General features: G+C 49.6%; 1 protein-coding gene across 5 annotated transcripts in view; it reads left to right on the top strand.

The window, feature by feature from the left end:
• Positions 1 to 286: 286 nt before the first annotated feature.
• Positions 287 to 25,906, top strand: part of LOC102939519 (tyrosine-protein kinase ZAP-70) — a 45,759-nt gene continuing 20,139 nt past the window's right edge. The window contains exons 1-2 of one of the 5 annotated variants that reach the window (XM_027824644.3): positions 287 to 493; positions 24,987 to 25,112. The gene's annotated coding sequence lies outside the window, so the exon portion shown is untranslated. Of the gene's footprint in view, positions 494 to 24,986; positions 25,326 to 25,906 lie in introns of all 5 variants that reach the window. The other 4 variants (XM_037885865.2, XM_043535701.1, XM_037885866.2 and 1 more) reach the window with 4 other exon arrangements.

Raw genomic sequence — 25,906 nt, 5'->3', positions numbered from 1 at the left:
ACAGATTCCCTCTGGAGACTCGGCTGTGCTCTAGCCCCCAGTGATTTCCAAGTGAGGGGCTGTGGCATGTTAGCGAGGTGCATTTGTGCCAAAGGGCTCATTTCCCAGATGGCGTCTGCTCCGTGGATAAACTTTGCTCTCCAGGCAGGGCACATCAGTTTCTTCATTTGATTTTGTTTTCCTCCATAACAGACAGTTATGCAGCCATGTCGGGCTTGTTCTCAGAACTCTGTACCCCTTGAGAGCTGCAGAGCTTCTCTCTTCTTTCCTTTCCTGTCTTTGCGACAAGGAAATAGGTCACATTTCAAAGAAACCTATAGGCGGGGGTTTGTGAATGTCAGTCCGCACAGGGGTTGGGTCCTGGCCCATTTCCCTTTTGCTCTCTTCTGAAACCATCACGTTGCTTTTATGCCCAGGAATGTTGTTCACTTTCTTTCTACGTATTTGATGTAAAGAAATCCAGCCGAGACCCTCGCCCCATCCTCAAAGCCAGGTAAGCTACAGTGCGCGGCTCCAGGGTTATTGCGACCCTGCTGCTACTCTCCCTTCTCTTATGTCTGTCTACACGTCCTCCGAGCACTGGGGGCCTGTTAAATGCACTGAGCCTGATTCACCGCTGCATGGCTCCAGTTTTACCCTAGGGTTACTCTGTTGATTTCAGGAGCGTTACAGCAGAACAAAACTGGAGGAAGGTTAGAGTGTTTCAGGGTCCCTGAGTTTTCTTTTCAAAACAGTGGGGAGTTAGCCAGCTTGGGGTAGTGATTAACATGGCCTGACATCCTGTTAGCCAGTGGTACTCAAACTTTTCCATACCAGGACTTGCCTCCAGAGCCTTTTCTCCCATCGAATTGGGATCTAGCCAGAACTCCTCATCCCAGTTAGCAATATGGGAAGGAGAGCCTGGCTGAGATTCCCTGACACCTGTTCACGAACACCTTTAAATAAAGAGGGGGCCTTCATAGGCTCTCCACCTACAAATATCGACATAAACTATACTCCGCAAGACAGGCTGTTGGCAATTTTTCATCCATTTCCCTTAATTTCTTTGTCATCACATCTCTTCTTGCTCTGCACTTGTCTAGTGAACACAGGCAACATCGCAAAAATCCCATCAATTCGAGCTTGGTTATGGAACAAAATGGAACAAAGGAAATTTGAGGTTAAGTTTCCGGAAACCTTTCTTAATGGTCAGATTTCTTAGACCGTGGAATAAGCTCCCAAGGGAAGCGGTGGAAACCCCATCAACGTGGGTCAGTTATAAGTAGATCAGGACAAAGAACTGGAGAAAAGATCACAGGGAAGGCACCTATCTTGGCAGGGGGATGGGATTAGATGATCTCAACAGGTTTGTGTCAACCCTGTCTGATTTCTGTATTTTTTCCATTCATTATCCTTTCTCCACTGGCGTCGGGGAGTGGCAGAGCTTCCTGTATGCCATGCTGATATTCCTGTAAAATGCTTTGGCACCACAATTGAGTACACGCTTTCATAAACAAATAGGCATGAAGCCACAATTGCATTAAGTGTTAATTTGTAAAGTGGATTTTATGAGATTTTTTAAAGGTTATTTTCCACCAAGACCATAATTAGGAGATGCAACGTGACAAGGTCACTGCTGTCCTTGGGCACCTGTCTTTTAACCAATACCCTGGGCACATTTGTCCTTTAATTGGCCAACGCCTGCGTATTCTGGGGAGAATGTTAACCCTTGGTTACCTATCTCTGCTGCAGCCTCTGTGCAGCTGTAGAATGGGGCTGGGACCTGTTACGAGCAGATGTCCCATTGGGAAATTAGCCTGTAAACGTGACGTGTGTGGGACACGGGTTAAGGGCCACGTCACGTTTTGCACTGGGTACCAAGTACGGCAGGCAGCACCGAAGTGGCAAAGGCTTGGGAAGATTGACTTGGCTCAAGAATGGCAATAAATATCTTAGCAAGGATGGGTCTTGACTAACACAAACCTTGGCCACATGGGGCCAGCAGAACAGGAAGCAAAGAGGTCAGGGACTGGCCAGGCCAGTGAGACTGAACCATTTTTCACCCCGAATGAGGGCCTTGTAGGTCAGAGTTGAACCATTTTACCGGGGGCGGGGGGGAGGGAAGCTTGTATTTGCTGCTATCCATCTAGGTGAAGACCTCTGTAAGCATGTTGCAGGACACCAGTCTTGGGGCCACTGAGGTGTGGCTTTCTAGACAGAATTCATGGAATCAATATGAAATAACTTGAAATTCTACGTATGCTGTAGATCACCTGCTTTCCTATGAACCGTTGTTAATCCCAGCTACCATAACGAAGCATTGGACAGACTGTGACACACACAGTCAGCATTATGGCTTCTGCTGCATGCTATTCTATTTGGCTATTCGAGATCGTTCTCTCTGCCTCTCAGTGATTAATCTGTATTTTTAAATTTAGTTCATCCCGGCTAATGACCACCAATGATTTCATTTCTATTACACTACCATCCCTAGGCCCTGTCCGAGGCCCCATTTGCTAGGCACCGTACATCCCTAGAAGGAAATGTTGGGCCCTGACCCAAAGAGAGTATGGTCGAAGTATTAGACTACAAACAAGTACAGTAGAGATCTCAGAGTTATGAACACCTCGGGAATGGAGGCTGTTCAGAACTCTGAATTGTTTGTAACTGAACAAAAACTTATGATTGTTCTTTCATAGAATCTCAGGGTTGGCAGGGACCTCAGGAGGTCATCTAGCCCAACCCCCTGCTCAAAGGGGGACCAATCCCCAATTTTTACCCCAGATCCCTAAATGGCCCTGTCTAGGATTGAACTCACAACCCTGGGTTTAGCAGGCCAACGCTCAAAGCACTGAGCTAGCCCTCCCCCTATTAGTTTACAAATGTTTACAACTGAACGCTGGCTTAATTCAGCTTTGAAACTTTACTATGCAGAATTAAAAAGCTGCTTTCCCTTGGTTTTTTCAGTAGTTTACATTTACACAGCACCGTACTGGCTTTTTTTTGCTGCCTGACTGTGCACTTCCGGTTCCAAATGAGGGGTGTGGTTGACCAGTCAGTTTGCAACTCTGGTATTTGTAACTCTGAGGTTCTACTGTAGATACAAGCAGCTGGTAGGGGGGGCGGGGGAGCGGAGAACGAGGTTCATGTCACTTATTCATTAACTGCAGCGGGAGAAAAGAAGGAAAGCAAGATGCTCTCCTGGAAAGGACAGGTCCTAAAGAAGAAGGATGGACCAGTGGTTAGAGCATCAGCCTAGTTCTTGGGAGACCAGGGTCCAATTCCCTGCTGTACCCCAAACGTCCTGTGTGACCTTATATAAGACATTCCCCTCTATTCGACATTGGTGAGGCCTCATCTGGAGTACTGTGTCCAGTTTTGGGCCCCACACTACAAGAAGGACGTGGATAAATTGGAGAGAGTCCAGCGAAGGGCAACAAAAATGATTAGGGGTCTGGAACACATGACTTATGAGGAGAGGCTGAGGGAACTGGGATTGTTTAGTCTGCGGAAGAGAAGAATGAGGGGGGATTTGATAGCTGCTTTCAACTACCTGAGAGGTGGTTCCAGAGAGGATGGTTCTAGACTATTCTCAGTGGTAGAAGAGGACAGGACAAGGAGTAATGGTCTCAAGTTGCAGTGGGGGAGGTTTAGGTTGGATATTAGGAAAAACTTTTTCACTAAGAGGGTGGTGAAACACTGGAATGCGTTACCTAGGGAGGTGGTAGAATCTCCTTCCTTGGAAGTTTTTAAGGTCAGGCTTGACAAAGCCTTGGCTGGGATGATTTATTGGGGATTGGTCCTGCTTTGAGCAGGGGGTTGGACTAGATGACCTCCTGAGGTCCCTTCCAACCCTGATATTCTATGATTCTATGTGGTCTCTCTGTGTCTTGGTTCTCCTCTGAAAAATGTGGAGAACAGCCCTGCTTTACCTCAGAGGGGTGCTGTGAAAATAAACATATTAAAGATTGAGAGGTGCTTGGATAGTGCAGTGATGGAGACCAGCTAAGTCCCTAAGATAAATTGTCTAGTGAGACTGATCTTTCAATGCCTTTTATCTCACACACTGGCACTGAGACTGCTTCATCTACCAACGAAATGCAGCCCTCTCTGGGGTGAAACAGCAACCGTTCTTAACAGAGAACAAAAGTCAGCCAGTGAATGAGGCAGAAAAAAAAAGTTCTTATCCAAGCGGATATTTTGCCACATACACGGTGGTTAAACACCCCTGTTTATGCAGGAAGCACCATGGATCTTTGATAACCACACAGGATGGCCCGGGCCATGAGCCCTTTCTGAAAGTCCCCTAGTGTCCCTACTGCCCCAGAGGAGCACGGCTTCGCTGCTGATCCAAAGGGAACAGTGGTGCCTAGTGAACTGGAAATGCCAGTTCACGATGAGCCCAATGTCCCTTAAAAGTCTCCCAGTCCAGTACTGACCCAGCCCCGGGGGGGACGTAGCTTTGAGGTCTAACAATCACAGCCCACCTCCTCAATCTGTGCATGGGCCCACGAGATGGAACAGAAGCAGCCTCAACGTTAGGTCCTTGAAGATCCCCGCCATTTTTAATGGGTTTCCGCCAGTTAGCTGCTGGGGTGGAACGGGGTCGTAAGTGGCTGTCATTTCTGGGCAGTACGACAACTCAGACAGGCTGAGTATTTGTTTGTCAGACCATTAAATATCACAAGGCATTTTACTATTTCAAAGTAGCCCCGAGGTCCACTGGGGAAGGCTGCTGCGGCACTGTCGGCCGTCTGGGCACAGAGGGATCCTCCCTGCTAGGGTGTGGTTTGCAGTACAGGAGGTGGGATCTATGGGGGAATCTGAGATTCCTCCGGGATACCCCATCCTAGACCATAGGTCCATACTCAGCATGGCTAGCCTCTCCCGCTGCTTGCGAAGCTGTGGCTACCCATTCGACGGGAGCTAGCACCAGCAGGTCTCCTCGAGCTGCAAATCACACCCCCAGCTCTGAGTGTAGATATACCCTGGGTATGCGCAGAACATGCAGCAAAAGGGCAGATTGGCAGTGGGAATTTAGTCCCCAAGCAGCTGTGTCTAGGACTTAGCGATGGCCAACGTGGACAGGAAAGCATCCCCATTCAAGGCAGCACGTAAGATTGGCTTCCTGGGGTGCAAGCACGTGCTTAATTGTTTCCCTGAATCAGGGCTAAACATGTTTGTTGCTCAGCCTTTGCCATGCAGCAGACGTTAAGAACTCAATATTTCAAAATTCAGCATCCAAGCCACTTCCACGACTGCTGGGCCTCGCCTGCAAAAAAATCACTCATGCATTTGCACACTCAAAACGGACCCTTTCACACAAGAAATAGCGACCAGCATACACCAACATCCATTTTCACGGCGTCACCGGCTTTGCACAAAATGCATGCTGGTCTCACGCAAACATCCGTTTGCACGTCAGCACCTATGGCGTTTTGCCAGTGCAGCAGAGCTGACGAAGTTTGAACCTTTATCCCCTGGTGTCTTAATGCTGCCCGCTGAAAAGGGGAGAGCCCATGAACGGGTCTTTTAAGCATGTGTGTTAATGGGAGTTTTTCACGCATCTTTGGAGATTAACAAGAAAGGGGAAAAAAGCCTTCTGCTTAGCAAACTGTGTTAGGGGCATGCTGTCCTCCAGACTCACAGGGCAATGAGATGGATGCGGCAAATCAGCCCTCCCCACCAGCTGTGGATCTGCCAACCAGGGTCCCAGCCTGCATCACGTCCAGCAGGCATTTGACAATCACTCGCTACGGATGTGAATATTAGTCACATCTTGCACTACTTGTATTCACTGCCGATTAAGTTGTGCATCAACTATAAATTAAGGCGTATGATTTAAGGCTCTTCAAGGAGACACACCGGTCGGCTCAACTGATCGGTTTTTGCTGTTAGTCCCAGATGATCATTTGGTCTGGGCTGGCTTGCTATTTCATTTGCCCCAATTAGAACCGTAACCAAAAAAATGGAAGCTTTTAGGTCTTTCCTCAGTGCACTGCCCATCCCCCACTGCTCTGTAACTCACAACCAGCCTCAGTATTTCAAAGCAGACTGAGCACAGGAAGTGTGATTCTTATTTATATTAAGGCCCCTAGGTGTAAATGAAAGTCAAGCCCTACATTCACTGCTGCCTTTAATTGTTCTTAAGCTGGCATCACTGTTTGCAAACCCAGCCCCCGAATGTTAGGCAACTAGCGTAGGATTTTTCAAGAGATCCAAAGCAACCAGCTCCTATTCAATTTCAGTAGGACTGGGTGCCTAACTCCCATAGGCTTTGTGACCATCCTGTCCTTCCATTCACGTTAGGGCACCTAAATCATTGGCCTGATTTTCAAGGTTGCTGAGCACTCCCAGATAGACTTGGCTGGGCTTTTCTCAAAACAGGGGTTTTTTGGTCGACAAACGCCAATGAGTTGAATTGGAAACCTTTTGCGGAAAAGGGCCAGTTTCAACTAATTTTTCGGCTCGAAAAAAAAAGGCAAAAAGAAAGAAAGAGTTTCCCAAAGGTCAAAACAGAAGGTTTCAACATTTATAAACAAAAATTTCCAGAGTTCCAGTTTAAAATGGCTTTTTCTTTCGAAATTAAAAACTAAACTAACACTTTAAAAAATAAAAAACGGTCAAAATTGAAATGACTTCTGTTTGCCAGAAGCTGGGAACGGGGTGACAGGGGATGGATCACTTGATGATTCCCTGTTCTGTTCATTCCCTCTGGGGCACCTGGCACTGGCCACTGTCGGAAGACAGGACACTGGGCGAGGTGGACCTCTGGCTGACCCAGAGTGGCCGTTCTGATGTTCTTCGGTGGAGCTGGAGTGGTGTTGGTCCCAGGCCAAGACAGACAAGGTGCGGGAGGCAGTACTTTTTATTGGACCAACTTCTGTCGGTGAGACATTACCTCACCCACCTTAAATGAAACGTTTCAATGAATCTGAACGTTCCCCCACCCCCCACGATTTTGGGTTCGCTGACATTTTTGGAATTGGGCCTTTTTGTCCCAATTCAGGTTGGAAAAGTTTTTCCGATAGATTGAAAATTTTCACAGGACAGGAAAACCATTTTTCATCCAGTTCCACTCACAGCTGGTTGGGATTTCAAATGAGCTGAAGGGAATTAGGGGCCCATTGCCTTTCAGTGGGATTCAGGTGCCTAGTTTGCTTACGGTATGTCTACAATGCAACAAAAACACAACAGAGAGTCTTAGAGCCTGGATTTCATAGTCCAGGCTCCAGTCCAAATTGGGAAAGTCTACACCAGGCTCAGATTGGCCACCCCGAGAAGGAGACTAGAATTTACCAATGTACATTGCCAAAGAGCCACAGTAACACATTAGCAGCCCCCCCCATCAGCACCCCTCCCGCTCCCAGTGCTTCCCACGTACTGACAGCCCTGCCGATCAGCACCTCCCCCTCCCTCCCCGCACCTCCTGATCATCTGTTTTGTGGCGTGCAGGAGGCTCGCAAGGGGAAGACCAAGGCCACAGTAGGGTCAGAGGAGGGAGCGGGAAGTGGTGGAGTGGGGCAGGGCCGGAGGCAGAGCCAGGGGCTGAGCAGGGAGCACCCCCTGGCACATTGGAAAGTTGGCGTCTGTAGCTCCAGCCCCGGAGTCGGTGCCTAGACAAGGAGCCGCATATTAACCTCTGAAGAGCCGCATGTGGCTCCGGACCCACAGGTTGGCCACCCCTGGTCTACGTCACTATTTTTAACCCTGTAGTGCAAGCCCGAGTCAGTTGACCTGGGCTCCGAGACTCCCTGCTGCAAAATTTTTTGGTAGCATAGATATACGCTTAGGTCCTTGGAAAAGTCTTCCTGTAAATGCCTAAATGTATATTTCTCTAGGGGAGGCCTATCGTTCAAGCACCAGACCAGGTGCAGGAGAGTTCTTTGGGTTTATAACTAATCAGAGTCACATTCAGCAGTACGCGCTGGCGGCTTTACAATGCTCTGCTGACACAAAGGAGCCATCAGCCCGGGGAATTGACCAGCTCAAATGGATTTATAACTGCTGGGGCAGTGGAAAGCAGTTGGAGTGCAGGGGGCTGGAACAATTTGTATAAGGCGGGGGGGGGGGGGCGGGTGCTGAAAGCCATTGAACCAAAACTGTAAACCCTGTATATGATGGAAACCACTTCAAGCCAAGGGGTGCAGGAGCACCCCAAGTTCCAGTGCCTATAGAGCTGGTAACAGATATAGCTGCCAGCAACACACTGAGCTTCTAAAATGGGAGGCTTGTGTAACCCCATGCCTGCTGGATGTGGTGCTTTGTCCCCCTCAAGTGGCATCTAGACCATCTAGAGCAGGGATCTCAAACTCAAATCACCAGGGGGGCCACATGAGGACTAGTACATGGGCCCGAGGGCCGCATCACTGACATCCTGCCCCAAGTCCCTCCCCCGCTCCATGCCTTCCATGAGGCCCCACCTATTCCCATCCCTTCTCCTATTCCAACCCCTTCCCCAAATCCCTGCCTCTTCTCCACCTCCTCCCTGGAAAGCGCTGAGAGCCGCCAAACAGCAGTTTGGCGGCAGGAAGCGCCTGGAGGTAGGCAGAGGAGTGGGGACACGGTGCGCTGGGGGAAGGGCGGAAGGGGAGCTTGGCAGCCTGCAGGAAATAATCCCGTGCACCATGTGTTTGAGACCCCTGATCTAGAGCAAGGGTGGCCAACCTGGGGCTCCGAAGCCACATGCGGCTCAGGTTGGCCACCCCTGGTCTAGAGCAGTAGCTCTCCACCTTTCCGGACCCCTGTACCCTTTTCAGGAGTCTGATTTGTCTTGCGGACCGCCACGTCTCACCTCACTTAAAAACGACCTGCTTACACAATCAGACACAAAAATACACAAGTGTCTTAGCACACTAGTACTGAGAAATTGCCAACTCTCTCATTTACCACAATTATAAAATAAATCAGCTGGAATATAAATATTGTACTTACATTTAGTGTAAGTATCTAGAGCAGCATAAACACGTCACTGTCTGTATGAAATTTTAGTTTGTACTGACGTGGCTAGTGCTTTTTTATGTAGCCTCTTGTAAAATGAGGGAAATCCCTAAATGAGATGATGTACCCCCTGGAAGACCTCTGCGTACCCCCAGGGGTACGTATATCTCTGGTTGAGAACCACTGATCTAGAGATGAATAAGTCTGCTACAACTTTGGCTAAGAGCCACATGGCTTTTAGCTCATGCAATAGAGACTGAGGCATTAAGCTCCAGTGGCCCCAGGTTCAAGCCTGTTGGCCGACGACTGGGGTCTGTCAGTATTACACATGTATTTCTGGGCACTGACACCCCTGGGGAGCAGAGTTCAAAGTCTTTACCAGGCAGTGGATTGCTGAAGAGACAGTTGCACTGGGAGATTGTTGTTGGAAAACTGCTTTTACTGCTACTTCTACGTCCACATTGGCACTCTGCTGGTAGAAGGTTGTACATTGCTCAGGAGTAGGGGGAAGAGCTGTGTGAGCGGGATGCAGAATTAAGTGCAGATGCATGCAAGGCTGTGCCAAGCTGTAACACGACCTAGCGTAGACCAGACCTACACCCCTGATCTTGCAATTGCTAGGATGCAGGTGGACTGCAACTACATGGTTAAGCTGGAGCTCAAGGGAAGCGGGGATGGTTTACAGGCTTAGTAGAATTTGTTACCGGGTTAGTTTAGCAGGGATAATTATGCATAAACAGGCCAGGCCTGATGCAAGTAGGAGCAGCCCCTTGGGGCAGTGCCGGTCTTTTCTATCCCAGTGTATTATTACTATTCTCTCTTGCTATATAAATAAATGCACCTTTTATCCTGAAGGACCCCAAAGGGCTTTGCAGAATGAGTAATCACGTCACCTGCCTCTCAGGTAGCACACAGCCACATGACAGACGTGTCAGGCAGCAAGAAAAAACAGTGAATGAATGTTTCTGAAATACAAATTTCCCATTGTATCAGGTAAAATCTACCGCAAGTCTGTCAGTCAATGGGAAAGGAACCCCTGGCTCTCAAGGGCCCCTCTTCCCTAGCTCCTTCCAGGGCTCTCCAGCCAGGAACGCTGAAATACAGCGAGATTTCACAAAGAGGAGGAGAGGAATTTTAACACTCCCCTTGATGCACATTGAAAAATCTTTCAGTCACAAGGGTTAAAACCAAAGCAGAACTTTGCACCTTCCATTTCATCTGCAGTTAGACTTGTGGAATTCTGCGAGCAGCCCTACCAAGGCCCAGTCGTGAGATGGATTCTACAGGATGAGCTGGATTCTTCCAGGGGCTCCTGGAATGATCCCAATTCAGACAGCTTTCGGGGTAAGCAAAGCTCGGTAGGCTGCATGGTAAAACAACTGAGCTCATGGATTCCTGGAGCTATCCTATCCACAAGCTGGGCATTAGTGAAAAGGTTAACGAACCTCGACTTTTCAGGAGAATTAGCACCAATGATTATTCAGCCAAAAATGTACCATTCCAAAGTGCTTAGAAATGTTTTGCGTGTGACAAAATCGTTGTGGATGAAGAATGATATGACAAAGAGCAGGAGAGGGGAGATGAACGACTCATCAGGTGGGGTACAGGGATGGTGCCATTCAGCTGTGAGCATGGGTTCAAATCCTGTACTGGTCCAGAATGAACGTCCGGTGGCACGTGTGAAATGAACGTGGTGGGCCTTGATCCGATTCTACCCTCCCTGAAAGGTTTTGGCCTCTGTTAGACAGCAGGTGAGACTAGATGATCGGTGAGGTCCCATGAGATCTTAAAAATTGATGAATGAATACAGTTATTTGGACTTTCCAAAAGTTGTTGACAAAGTCCTTCAAGAGGCTATGAAGGCAATGTCTCATAAGAGACTATCCAGACTGGTTCATCCACCCCGGCTTTGCATGATGCCAGTTGCGTCACTTTTAAAAAGACAGATTCATCACATTCTCCCTGCCTTTCTGTTACTCCATCAACCGCCTCCTCTCCCTCCTGTCGTTCTGCTTAAAGCACCTCCGATTGCACATTTCTCCAGCAGACCAGACTGGAGCCTCTGAGGGGTCACTAGGGCAAATGGAAAACGGAGAAGAATGTCTCATTTCAACACTGTGACACTTCACAGTGAAAGTCATTACACCCCCCTCCCCCCAAGATGTTTGTGTGGAAAAAGCTGAGAAGCTGAACAGTGTGTGTGTGTTTCGGTGCATATATATGGCCTGTTCCTTATCTGGGAAGATTGTGATCACCTACCCACCCACACACACGAAAGCAGAGGTGAGATGCCAGCGTGGCCATGTGATCATTATTAATTATTTAAAGTGTGCTTTGTTTTTTTAAGTGAATTTGGTATTGGACAAAAAGGTGCCAGCCTATTTGAACCCTGAGTTGGTGGGTGGAGCACACCAAAACAACTGGCCCACCTGCCCTCAAATCAGGGAGGGGGCCACAGGGTCCAAAAAGCAACAGATTATGGAGGACAAAATGTCAAAATAGGCACAGGGGTGCAGGTCACGGGATCAAAACAAGCAATGCAGAGGGGGACCCCGGGCAGAGAACCCTGGTCAAAGTCCAGAGCTCTGAGAACAGATTCAATGGACACTGCCCGGGCACATGAATGGACAAGAGACTGGCTAAAGGCCCCATGGCCATAGAGAACCGCATCCCCCTCTCTCCCAGTCCAGCTTCCTCCTTTTGGACTGAGGCGTGCCAGAGAGGGCTGGAGATTTTCAGATGTGCTCAGTGGGAGTTTTAACATTGACTTCACTGGGCGCCGAGTTAAGCCAATGCTGAGTGCTTTTGAGAATCCTACTCTAATGTCCTCTCTCTACGCACAAAAAACAAACAACTTGGCTGCAGCAGGGCAAACTTCCACATGTCCTCCAAGCAACACACTTCACTGTGACCTGGAAGGATTCCCTCAGAGGGCAAGTTCAATCCCCCAAGTCAATTCAGTTCTTGGACTCTCTGCTGTGTGTTTCAGAGTAACAGCCATGTTAGTCTGTATTTGCAAAAAGAAAAGGAGGACTTGTGGCACCTTAGAGACTAACAAATTTGGTGCCACAAGTACTTCTTTTCTTTCTTGTGTGTGTGTGGGGCGGGCGGGGGGTGTCAACTAGATCATTGTGATGGAGACACTAGTCCACTATGAATCAGACCAAGACAAAACGCACGCATTTCCCCTCCGGGCTACCAAACAGCTGTCAGCCTGGAATAGCCAATCACTTCTCATCAGAACTGGCTTCAAGCCCGTGACCTGGAGGTGAAAGACTCTGTGGCAAACACCCAGTTCCTTGAGCAATAATGTTCCCCCAGGAGAGTTCATTTTCATGGATTACCACCAGATGATCTAAGGAGCAGCCTGCACATTGGTGAGATAACTGGACATTGCTGGGCACCGCAGAAGGGTGTGGCTGGAGATGACAGAGGTCTGAGGGTTTTCTGGGGAGAACGTTAACCCTTGGCAGCTGACCTCAGCTACAGCCTCTGTGCAGCAGTAGAATGGGGCTGGGACCTGTTACGAGCAGATGTCCCACTGGGAAATTAGCCTCTAAACACGATGTGCTAAAGGCCGCAGTGAGTTTGCCTAGGGGGCCAAGTATGTGAAGCAGCGAGGACACGGGGAAGGCTTCGGAAGATTGCCATTCTGGAGCCAAGTCAATAAATATCTTAGCAAGGAAGGGCCTGGAGTAACTCAAACCAGACACCCGGGACCAGCAGCACAGAACGCAAAGGCTAATGACTGACCAGGCCACTGAGACTGAACTCTGTTTTCTCCACTTGTGACGGGCTTGTAGGTCAGGCCTGCGCCACCTTCCAGGAAAGGAGTGAGACAAGCTTGTATTTGCTGCTCTCCCCACTGTTCCCATTCTGTGTGTGGGCAGAGGAGCTCATTCTTCAGAGCTGTCAGTTCAAGCCCTTTAACAGCCAGCAGAAAAGGCGACCGAATTCCAACCTATGGAAGCAGATCATTTCTCCATCCAACCTTTTCCAGAGTTTTCGATAGAGCATTTGCTGAGCCTGACCTTATGCTCAGGCCAAGATGAGAAATCCGGAGAATCATTTTCCCCAAGTGGAACTCACAGAATTGCAGAAATTAGATATGGGAAAGTCCTATTAGCTCATCCCATCCATGACCTGCCAATGTGGGATTATTCCCTACAGTATATTTTCTAGTCCAGTTTCAAATGACTCAAGTAATAGGACTTCCACCACTTCCCTCGGGGAAGACGGTTCCACGCTCAAATGGAAATGTTTCCTGATAACTAGCCTACATTTTCCTTTGCTTAATATCAGGCCATTCCTACCAATACCCCCTTGGAACAGGTTAACAAACTGCCTCCGCTCTCTCCTGAGTGATCAAGCTCTTCAGGCGCTTGGAGTTGGCGATCACATTTTCCCCCCAGTCATGCTTGGCCAACACACCATGTGCAGAGTTAGTTCCTGAGAATTATACTCATAAATCAGTCCCGCCAGCCCTTTAGCAGTTTTACTGCTCCTTGCTGAATTTTTGCTAGTTTGTTGACATTTTTCTGATACGAAGATGCCAACTGAAATAACAGCAGGATCAGGATGCCTTGCTCCTTCCTTTGCCGGGGCAGCTGCATCAGGGGCCAGGTGTCCACTTCTTTTTAAAAGAGCAACTTCTTAAAAGGTTTATTTCATACAAAGAAGACTTGTCTTTGTTTGAGACCTGATGAATGCACCCCAGGCCCTACTGGCTTTCGCCCCAGATAGCGATGGCTTCCATTCCAGCCACTCAACCGTCTGCGTTCCTACAAGCGAACAGCACCACTGCTTAGTGACAAACAAGCTATCTAAATAAAAGGTATCGTCACGCCTGGATGTGCTGGCTCCGCTTGACTGCCCTTTCAAATGGGATACAAACGCCTTGCGACTCGGGATCATTAGAGATCTCTTGGCACACGTTGCAAGAGTAGAGATGTTAACCGTGATGTCCTGGCCAGATTCCAACTTGGGTAATCATGTTTGCCCTCTCTACATCCCCTCCTGCAGTTTTAATTGGAGAATGTATTCTTCCCTTCCCCAGACACTTGTGGAAGGTCACAGGAGCAGAACGGCTGGGGCGGCCCATCTCCGAGGGACATCACAGCCATTCTGCTTCACGAACTTTACGTTGCAGAGGTGGGTGAATGATCCATATAAACAACTTGCAAAGTGCTCTGGGACCTTTCCTGACCAAAGATGCTATCTGCCTGTCACATTAGGACAACGACCAAAAAATGGACTTCTCCAGCCAATGGCTACACACATTTGGATCCCCCTGCGAGTGGAAAGGAGCACTTCCACTGGGCTGAGCCAGAAGTAGGTGTCCTAAAATGAGCTGCTCCTGGAAGTCAAATGGGTAAAATTGAGAGGACCAGCACACAAGGCTACTGCATCACGCGTAAGGCCTAGACCTCCTGCTGCCCTTTGCAGGATCGTGGATTTCAGCCAGACCAAGTTGTGCTAGGGGCTGCACAAACAGCACAAAAAGACGGTCCTCATCTTTGTGCATCTCTGAGTCAGTCTACTGCACTTGACTGTTTGGTGGGTTAATCTTGACAAATGCTGTGAATGGATTTAGAGGTGGAATAAACTGAACAGGAGTGGAAAGGGATGCATTTGGAGAAGACATCCAAGCTAAGTAGCTCTTAAGGCAGTGACGCAGAGGTGCTGGAATGAGGGGTGCAGGAGCACCCCATCTTGAAGTGGTTTCCATCATATACAGGGTTTACAGTTTGTTCAATGGCTCTCAGCACCCCCTGCAGTGAAATAGAGCAGTTAATACAGTGAAGGACAGAGGAGGAGCCCCACTGTACTGGCAAACCCAACTTCACATGTCCCAGCGGTACATAAGGCTAGTAGATCGTTGGCTTCTGTCGCACAGGGACAGAAATGTAAGGATATTGTGTGATCACGGAGTAAAGCTCCTCTCAGACTGCATTTGGGATAAAGTCTCCAATCTGTCCTACCTGAATGGAGGACAGATACAGTTAGACCGAAGGGAATGGACCATAGGGAGATTAGCAAGATAACTAGAATGGAGGAGTTTGCGGACTTGGAGATAGGGTGGCATGGACTGAAACAGATTGAGGTGATGATTAAGAAGGGACATGATAAAAATACTGAAGCCAGCTCAGGGTTCTCAGTCAAGCTGGTCAAAAGTTTTCTGATACAAACAGTTTTCAAATGGAAAATGCCGATTCAGTGGAACGGAAACATTCTGCACAACCGTGTCGATTCCAGTGAAACTTTCAATGGAAACTAGGCGGGTAGACTGGCCAGTCAGCCTGATTTCCTGCTAGCCCACCGGCCGGCCAGCCAGCAGGTGGGCAGGGTCCCAGGCTCTGTGGGTGGCCAGCTTCCCAGCCCACTTACCAGCCAGGAGTTTTTCAAGATATTTCCAGTCTGTGGAAAAAAATTGCATTTCCAGCTTTTCTGTCCAGCTTGGAACAATTTCTTTTTTCTGGAACTGCATAATTTCCCACAGTTCTCGCACAGCTCTAGCGATCACACGTTTTAAGCCCGATGATCTATTGGCCTTTGCTGGCCTGACTAGAATTAGAAATCTTAGGGTTCAGTTAAGGAGGCATCATTTTGCCGAGAGATTGGTGAAGACGTGGCTGACGGGAGCCGAGTATCGCTCATGTATTTGAGCACAACCCGGGTGGACAATATAGAATGCAATTAACAAAAGGGGCATTATTATTATTTTGTATTATTTGCACTGCAGTGCAACTTGAGATCAGCGTCCCATTAGGAGAGGCGGTGTGCGCTGGTGGCTAGGCTGGCAAACTAGGAATCAGGAAACCATGAATCTATTGGCAGCTGACACTGACCACCTGTGACCTCCTTGGCACATCCCTCTGCCATCTGTTTTGACTGTAAGCTCTTCAGGGCAGGGACTGCTCCTTGCTGTGTGTTTATACGGCACCTAGATCTCAGTTGGAGGCTCTCGGCGCTACATACGAACAACAAAAAAAAAAGCTAAACTAGAAGATTAAATATCAACCCCAGGATATTTAAAGATCCCCTTTTTAACAAGGAAAACATTCCAAATGCTTGTAACATGCAGAGGATTAGGTCTCTGGTGGGGTCATTTTGTGGTTGGAAGCATACATTTCTGACAGTTGCTTAAGCATGAGGCATATAGTGTCGGTGAGAGGCTGCGGTGTAAAGTGTCTCCCGCAAAGGATGGCTGCCTCTTCAGCATGCAGCGATGCCTCCAGCCATGCGTGAGAAGGAGCTTGTTAAATGCATGATCAGAACAACTGGGGCCAGTGTGGGAGATGAAAGATAGTTCTCATTTCTCTCATGCTCTTACACGGCCCCCATTACCAGGATACCCGAGTGCCTTACGGTGGTGCTGTGAGTGGGAAGCACTGTTTTCCTCCTTTATCCAAAGAGGCTCAGTGACTTGCCCAAGGTCACACTGGAAGTCTGTGGCAAAGCTGGGAATTGCACCCCGGCCTCCCTCCTCCCAGCCTGGCACCCTAACCATTGGCCCATCCTTCCACCTCATTTCTGCTCTGTCAGGCCTCTCTCTCCTTTGCACAGTACGTGCCATTGCCTGGGAGCATCACTCACTTGGACACTCAGCCCAGGAGGTTATGGTTGCATTGCACGCAAGTACACAGTGCCAGCTTTATCTGGAGCATCCCACCACTGAGTCACGAGACGGATGTCATCCTACCACTTCAGGGAAAAAACTGCTCTAGAAACGCAATGGCCACACGCTATCACACGCCAAAGGCCAGGCCACATGACATGATGCCCTTTGTGCCAAGGAATCCCAACCCTCCACTCACTGAGATGCAATGACTTTGCCCCAGAATGAAAACCCTGGGGAACGACTATCTTGGTCATACAGACAATGATACTAAGAGAGATAAATGCTAGGTAATCCCCCTAGGTTACCGTTCCTACATGAGATAAAGGGTCCATCGCCTGGCGATTCTGCTGCAGGAGAGGGACCTTATATGGCTACTCCAGGGCGGTATTTTGCAGTCGCAACTTTAGTGGAGCCAAGACACTTTTGGTAATCGTCAGGATCCGATTGAAAAAGTTTGGGTCCACTCTGTGGTCAGTTACTGACCACTGCAGAGAGTGACTGCCTGAAAGCAGCCACGTTACATAAGTTCTCCTGTTTCACGCAATGCTGCTTTCAGAGTAGCAGCCGTGTTAGTCTGTATCCGCAAAAAGAACAGGAGGACTTGTGGCACCTTAGAGACTCACAAATTTATTTGAGCATAAGCTTTCGTGAGCTACAGCTCACTTCATCGGATGAACGAAAGCTTATGCTCAAATAAATTTGCAATGCTGCTTAGCCCCTTAGAGATCAAGCTGATGTCTGTGGACTGTGCTGTCCTCCCCTCCCCCCTCATAACAGGGGACAATTAGCTAGTGAGCATTTGTGAAAAGGAACAGGAGGGTGCTACTGAGCAGGGTCTCCCATACTACACGGATGGGGGCCTATGAGTACCTAGATAGGCAGGGAGACAAGCATAAGGCGCTCGCTATAGGAACCTGCTCAGCCAGCAGCCCTCAACAATAAGGGGTGTTCATGATGGGTCAGCACGAAGAAGGGACACCGCCACCAAGTCAGTAGGTGCACGCTGTGTGGCTATTTCTCAGACAGTCCTGACCACTGCTGGGTCTTTAAAGACTCCCTGGTACTGTTTGCAGCACAGCACTGGCCAGACTCCAGCTTGGGTGTCTTCACACTCCTCCAGATTTACCTGGCTGTAGAACGGTCCTTGCCTTAGCCTCCGGCTGATAGGAGTGTTGCTCCGCCCTGCCAATCAGCTGCCACATTCCCCCCAGAGGTGGCTGCATTCTACTCATTCCTGTGGCATACAATTGGCACATCCATTTGTAAAATGAAAGGTTTCAGAGTAACAGCCGTGCTAGTCTGTATTCGCAAAAAGAAAAGGAGGACTTGTGGCTCCTTAGAGACTAACCAATTTATTTGAGCATGAGCTTTCGTGAGCTACAGCTCACTTCATCGGATGCATCCTTTTCTGGATGTACTCCTTTTCTCTTTGTAAAATGAAAGGCGCTCTATGAATGGAAGACAACTTCCTTGTAACAAGGAGATCCTCACCATTAAAGCCTCGACCCATGTATACACACACACACACACACACACACAAATCAGCTCAGATACAAAGCTTTCTTGGCTGAGAATTGTGCTTTCAAACTGCCGACTAAGCCATGCCCACCAGGCCGCCTCCTCCCCCCATGCAGGTGGCCTGCTGCCCTCCCCACACAGCAATGGGAGCTAATTGCTTCCGCTCATTAGCATTTGACAAATAACCACAGAGAGAGAAAAAGTCCCCAGCAGGATATGAGCAAGCTTAGGCCTTCACTGCCGTCTGACAGCGCCGATCAAACGTGTCATTATTTTTCCATTCTTTATCACCCGATCTCTCCTTCGAGCGGAATCAGGGGGCTCTTGCCAGCTCAGAGTGGCTGTGTCAAAGCACGGGCAGAAAGTGAATGAATCGTGATGAAAGGGCAGGACGGGACTGAAGTGTGCAGGTGGCAATTCCTGAGCCTGGGGGAGCAGATGTAGGGTGTGTGGGGGGGTGCACTTTGCATAAAGGTTCATGAGTTTCCTCCCCCCTCACAAATATGACAAGCTTCCCCTCAGTCATCAACTACCCATCCAGCTGCAAGTAAACTCAGCAGCTGCTGGGGTGGGGGAGAGGGGGTCAGCGCAGACAAGTCAGAGCCTTGCTAGCCAGAGCTACCAGATCACAGGTGGAAAGAGGCAGAAGGGACGATAAGGTGCTGAGCAGTTGGGGGGTCAGTCAGCAGTGCCACAGGGAGCAAAGGCCCAAGCCGTCAGCGCGTCGGGCAAAAGTTCCATTTATTGAACAAATAAAATCCTGGTAATTGAGGGGTCTGGGCACCATGGTCGAGGATTTAGTTGGGGGCTTGTGATTTGGCTCAGCTCCCGCTGGATACAGGCCCCTCAGGGATCTGCTGCGGCTCTTCAGGGAAGGCTTGCTGCAGCTTTGGAGCCTGTCTGCCCGGGCTGGGAGGCTCGCTTCCAGCTCCAGTGTAGACATCCTCTAAGTGGAACGTGGGCAATACAGACAAGGACACAGAAGCAGCTGCCTGCCACAGACCCTTCCCCATACCCGGAAGAGTGATCCTGTTTCAATGACAGCTGAGAAGGAGGGGATATTTACTGAACTCTGATTTCTCCTCATTTTCCTGCCTGGAATAGTATTTTCCTAACCTCCCTCCCATGGTATCAGAGAAATTATTCTACACTTTACTTCCTAAAAATGGTGCATTATTACTAGAGCAAAATGGTCACCATGTTCCACACCAGAAGTGGCTGCATTTCAGTGGTGGATGAAAGATCTCAACTTGCACAGTCTGGGATCCATAGAGATGAAAGAGACCTCAGACTTCTAGTTATTATTTACCCTTTTAAACACACTGTCAAGTACTATCCTTCAAGTTAATAACTTTATCCGCTCACTTCCTTAGACGAGAGAAGACCAGGTCCCAGCTGAAGCCCGAGTGGTGCAGGTTTCCAAAAGAAAACCTGGAGAACAAGCCTCAACATCTGTTCTGAGGGGTTTCTGTAAACATGAACACAATCATTTCACTTAGGGCTAAGCCTGAATAAAACCCTCTTCCAGGGAGAAATGACTCTTCTTAGCAAGATCTATTCAACTGTATTTGACTTGTTAACTGAAAAAAAACAGAAGCAAAATGTGAATGAGCCCACACTTTATACTAATGTTCTATTTATCAGGAGCTCAGAAAGCTTCAAGTGTTAGCAGATGTTTTAATGAGAGGTTAATCAATTGTTACGCAGTCCAATCGATCAATAGACTGCTTATAACCACCTACAACACCTTTGACGGATGCGCTTATAACCCTATATAACGTACTATTCATGACTATAACATGCTCATATCTAATTCATCTTGTGTGCTGCAGTTTCCCCTTCCACAAAAATGGGGATAACGATATTGACCTCTTTTGTAAAGTACGTTGAGACCCACTGACGAAAGGCCCTACAATAGCTAGGAAGTATTCCTTATTAGGCTTTTGTAAGCAGACCCTTGACATGAAGCACGACCATGCCCAGTGTAAGACGCTGAGCCCGATCCCTCTGTTGCTTATGCTAGGGCAGAGGGAGTGCAGAATGGTAGCAACGTATGCCCCCTTTGCCCGGATACAGGTGACAGGGCCAGGTATTATAGGCAATAGAGTCCAAAGGAGAGGCAGTGGAGAATCCGGCCCTACGTAGTTAGCAGGTCAGTGAAGCCAGCTCCTTAGCCGATATTTCAGTTCTCTAGCTTAAAGTGCTGCTCCTGTTTGTGCAGAATAGGGCCCAGTTGCTGAGCATGCCCCTGAAATGCTACTCAGCCATACACGCAAGCCATCTAGCCTGACTGGCTTGTGTCAGCAGGAGGGCCAGGAACGAACCAGGGACCTCTAAAAAGCAGGGGTCACTGCCCCTTGCGCTAAAGGAAGCCGCTCGGTTAGAAAGAACGGCCTTGGTAAGTTATCCAAGGGACCCCTTTCCAAGGCCTGGCAATAGCTGATAACAGCAACACCCCTACTGGTGCAAACCCTGCAAGGCCAGGGCTACGGCAGAGCCGTGCACGCGGCTGCGAGGGCGAGGCAGTTCCTCGCAGGAAGGTTCCATGGCAGTTGCAAGCCGCGGCCGTCGGTTGGGAGCCTGGCAAGCAGGGGAGAGTTTCTACCCTGGAACGAGCCAGGCCTACCCGGTCACTGCTGGGAAAAGGCTTAGCAAGTCCGGTATGTGGCCATGTCAGGCTTCTAAGGGCACTGCCTCCTGGTAAGCAAATGCAGGGGAGCGGTCTGGAGATGGACCAAAATCTCCCCTCAGACTAGCTTCTCATGCCTCATTACAGGGGCCCCCGCATCTGCATCCCTGTTCTTGCTCCTCCTTCTCCAGCCTCCACCTCCCTCCCCGGGTCGCTCTCACTGCTCTGCCACCATGTCTCTCCTCCTTAAGCACCTGCCCCTTCAAACAGCCCCTCCTTGCGCTCAAGTGCGATCACACCTCATTCCTGGCCTTTGCCTCAAGCCCATGGCCAGGCTGGGGCTTGTTTGCCTTCCCCAGGGCCAGGAGCCACTGTAGCTAATGGCATTTTACCAGTGCTACTCCCTCATGGTGTCATCCCCACTGGGGCTCTGAAGGAATTAGGGTGACCAGATGTCCAAATTTTATAGGGACAGTCCCACTATTTGGGGATTTTTCTTTCTAGGTGCCTATTACCCCCCCCACACAATCTTTCATACTTGCTATCTGGTCACCCAAGCAGGAATGTTCCAGCAGGGAGGGTAGGAAAATCAAAAGCAATAGGGCAAGAAAATACCCCCCCACCCCCAAGCATTACTGGCTTTCCAGAGAGACACAGCTGAGCTTTGGGGAAGGCAGGCATCATCTTCACCAATATCACCCTCATCCCTGCTGCATTTCCTGGGATGGGAACAGGCACTCACAGGGAGTCTGAAGGGCCAGGGCCAGGCCCAGGCCCAGGCCCAGACTCAGCAAGAGAACAGTCAAGGGGATTATTTCTCTCTCACCCTCTTTGCCTTTCCTCAAGGCAACACCAGCCCTTGAGCTGCTGCAGCAGGCCTTCCCCATGTGGCTTCAGGCACTTCTGCTGCCTCCATTCTCCCATCTCCATCACCCTATTGCTGGTGTTTGCTGAACATGCCTCCTCTTTCCAGGAGCCTGGTTTACTAAGGTGGCAGCCAAACACTCACAAATCTCCCCACAACTCAACCCACCTAGCTGGCTCACACCCTGGGTGCAGGGTTCTTAGTGCTAGCGCCACTAACCCTCTTCCTAGCAGGCTCCTCTCCCTGCAGCTTCTGCTCAAGCACACCAGAGAGTTACCACTGGCCTTATATTCCTCAGCAGGCCTAGTGCTGAGTCACACGCTCCCATCCCCTTGCCCCGGCCCCTCTCCCTTCCCTGCACCTGGGGAGGCAGGCTACACCTGGCACAGGTGATGCTGAACCTCATCCATCTTAAAGGGCTAGCTCACACTGCGAGAGCGACATTACTGGGGTTTGTTGTGACCAGTTTAATCATAAATCCTAATACTAATGATAATATCGCCAACAATAATAATAGGAAGACATAAACAGCCCTCATGACAGGCTCCATACTTCTCCCTGCGTCACGGATCCAACCCCACTGACTTTGATTGATTTGCACCAGTGTCACAGACAGCAGAATTTGGCCCAGCCTGTTGTGTTTAGATGTCAGGAAGCGATACACCGTTGCTGGCAGTTTTCTCCCATGCCGAGGTCTGTGGCTGGCTATAGATAGCTGTAAATGACAGATATCTCAGAGATCTTTCTGTTCGTCGTGCCCACCTAAATGTGGTTTCAGTTTTGATCAGACCTAATTAAGTGTGGGAGAGGCCTTTCTCAGTGCAACTTTGGCGGGAGGGATGGCTCAGTGGTTTGAGCATTGGCCTCCTAAACCCGGGGTTGTGAGTTCAATCCTTGAGGGGGCCGTTTGGGATCTGGGGCAAATATTGGGGCGTGGTCCTGCTTTGAGCAGGGGGTTGGACTAGATGACCTCCTGAGGTCTCCAATGAGAGTCTATGACTACACACATGAAGGCCAATGTGTTCTAAAGTGGCCACTGATTTTGGGTGCTTCTGGTTTTTGGTTGCTCGACTTGAGACACTTCGGGCATGTGGGGATTCTCAGCCCCTCTGGAAATTCAGGCCCCGACTGCCACCCAAGATTTAGAGGCTGCTTGAAAAATCAGGGCCTGATTTTAGCAATCGGGGGGAGCTGAAGATGCATAGCACCATATAGGCCTCACAATGCGGTTGCAAGATGGGGACAGTAATGCTGTGCCTATTTCACAGAGAGGCAAACTGAGGTACGCAGCAGCTTAGAGAGTTGCTCTGGGTCACACGGTGAGGCAAGCGGCAGTGTTAGGAACAGAACTCATTACTGCACAATATCTTTGAGGCCAAGTGCTTAGCAGGATTCAGAAAAGGACCAGAGATGTATATAGATAACAAACATTTCCCATATCCTGGGACCAACACGGCAACAACACCACTGCATACCACAGTTTCCATAGCTGTATTATAATAGTAAAGATTAAACACAAACTTTGGAAGGGATATAAACCCACATGTGTCAGGCCCTAAACCACTCCCTAAATATCAGTGGTCAGGAAGTAAATTTAACGGAGGAACTAGTTACTCCATAATTGTTTCCTTCAGGGTTTCTTGCACTTTCCTCTGACACAACTAGTATCAGCCACTGTTGGTAACAGCATACTGGGCTAGTTGGACCCCTGGACTGATCCAGTCCGGCAATTCCTATGTTCCGAACTCAGGTCTCCTGCCCCCGCGATCCTGCTTGCTGGCCCATTTGGTCCCCGTATCCTCCCATTTCATGCATTTGATTAAAGGGGCTTCACAACGCAGGCTGAATTTTGCTGAGTCTGACACAGTTTAATCTACGGCTTGTACCCAAGTTGCAAACCTCCCTGACTGTTTCCGGCCGTGGTTTCCTGCAATAGTAAAACGCCTCCGCTGCTCAGCCTGCTTTCGGTTGTTGGATGGCCCTTTCTGGGCTTCAGGCAGATAAAAAACAAATCTGGCAAAAAAAGCTGGTGGCCATAAATCCAGCTCCCTGTGCAGGCACCTCCTTGCCTTGCTCCTGAGCAAAGCAGGGGAGTTATGGCGGGATGGCGTCTCTCCAGCAATCCCCCTCCATCCCCATCTCACATACACTAGGCCAGTGGTTTTCAAACTTTTTTTCTGGTGACCCAGTTGAAGAAAATTGTTGATGCCCGCCACCCAAAGGAGCTGGGGATGAGGGATGTGGGAGGGGCTCAGGGCTGAGGGTTGGGGCATGGGGGTGAGGGCTGTGGGGTGGGGCCGGGAATGAGGGGCTCAGGGTGTGGGAGGGGGCTCTGGGATGGGGCAGGGGGTTGGGGTGCAGGAGGGGGTCAGGGCTCTGGGCTGGGGGTGCAGGCTCTGGGGTGGGGCTGGGGATGAGGAGTTTTGGGGTGGAGGAAGGGGCTCTGGGTTTGGGGGGGCTCAGGGCTGGGGCAGGGGATTGCAGTGTGGGCTTACCTTGGGCGGCTCCCGGTCAGTGGCGCAGCGGGGGTGCTAAGCCAGGCTCCCTGCCTGTCCCGGCACCATGGACCACACTGTGCCCCGGAAGCAGCCAGCAGCAGGTCCAGCTCCTAGGCCGAGGTGTGCAAGTGGCTCTGCTTGGCTCTCGCCCGCAGGCACCACCCCCCTCAGCTCCCATTGGCCAGAAACTGGCCGATGGGAGTGCGGAACTGGTTCTCGGAGCAGGGGCAGTGCATGGAGCCCCATGGCCCCCCTGCCTAGGAGCCGGACCTGCTGCTGGCCACTTCCAGGGCGCAGTGTGGTGTCAGAACAGGTAGGAACTAGCCTGCCTCAGCTGGGCAGCACCGCCAACGGGACTTTTAATGGCTCGGTCGGCGGTGCTGACCAGAGCCGCCACGACCCAGCTCCTTCCATTCCGTGACCCAGTACTGAGTCGTGACCCGCAGTTTGAAAACCACTGCACTAGTGCATATCATCTATAAGGTCAACGCTTATTATCATGATTGATTATTTGTATTACGGTAGCACGTAGGAGCTCCAGTCACGGATCAGGACCCCAACTGGGCTTGGCACTGTAAAAACACGGAACAAAAAGACAGTCCCTGCCTAGCCCACACACTACCAGGGTATGGCCAGCCCAGTTCAGAATGCCATATGACCGTCTAAGGCCTGGTCCTTTCTGTGCTGGCCTTTAGTGTGCAATAGGTCTGTCCCTCAGTCGACCAAGAGGCCCGGGCATTGGGACAATTTAAAATCTTGTTGGTCTGTCTGTGTCCATCTTCGTCTGATCGACTGTCAGCTCTGTCGGGCAGGGACTGTCTTTTTTGTTCCGGGTTTGTACAGCCCCTAGCACCATTGGGTCCTGGTCTCTGACGAGGGCTCCTGGGCACTATAATACTATGAATACTACTACTAATGAATTAAAAATGTGTGCAGAAGTGCAGAGACCAGACACCGCAACCCAAGGAGTCGGGTTGACTGTATTCTGAATGTGACCGACACGTCTGTGAAAAGGAGACGCCAGCTCAGCTCTTCTCACGTCACGCTACATCCCCATCAAAGGTCAGCGCCCAGGGAGCCAATGTACCCCCTGGAGTTCACTGGTGTTTCCATTAATTAACGGAAACTGGCCGGGGTCTGTGGGTGGGATTTAGATACCAAAACCAAGAACGCAGATAACAGCTCATTGGTGGAGGAGACTCGTCACAGGCTCAGCCAGCAGCGTGACATGGTGCATTGGGTTCCTATTGAGAGCTGGCTCTACCGGGATAGGTGGTAAGTCCCTTTCTCTTATTACTCTGTCGTGAGTCTAGGGGCCTCCGGTGACATCCACAGATTCCAGTTTGAAAAGGGTGGAAGAATTGCACAGAATCCAACCTGCAATGATGGATTGTCACACTGAAGTCACAGCTTTCTCTGGGTTGATAGGCACAGAGGACCAGCCAAACTGGCTCAGACCACTGGTCCGTCTAATGGACAATCTTTGACAGGGGCCACTGCCAGACACTCTGGTGGAAGATGCAAAAAATTCAGCAACAGATAGGGAAAGGTTCTTCTTTGCCCTTGTCACTTAGCAGTTGGATTATGCCTAGAAACATAAGGGTTTTATGTCCCTTATAAACTTGTATCCTATCTAGTGGAACTGTCAATGTTCTGATTACCCATAGAAGTGTCTAGTCCTTTTTTTGAGGCCTGCTAATCTCTTGGCCGTAAGAGTATGTTGAGGTAGCGAGTTCCAAAGGTTAATGATGCATTGCAAAAAACGGTATTTCCTATTATCATGATCTACAGGGACCTCTCTGGAGAGAAGATTTTGGATAGTAGAGGGCTTTTTAATGTAGACAATAATGGCATAA

The sequence above is a fragment of the Chelonia mydas genome, chromosome 25 (assembly GCF_015237465.2).
Source record: "Chelonia mydas isolate rCheMyd1 chromosome 25, rCheMyd1.pri.v2, whole genome shotgun sequence".
In the NCBI taxonomy this organism is placed as follows: domain Eukaryota; kingdom Metazoa; phylum Chordata; order Testudines; family Cheloniidae; genus Chelonia; species Chelonia mydas.
This window is presented reverse-complemented; position numbering and strand designations above follow the sequence as displayed.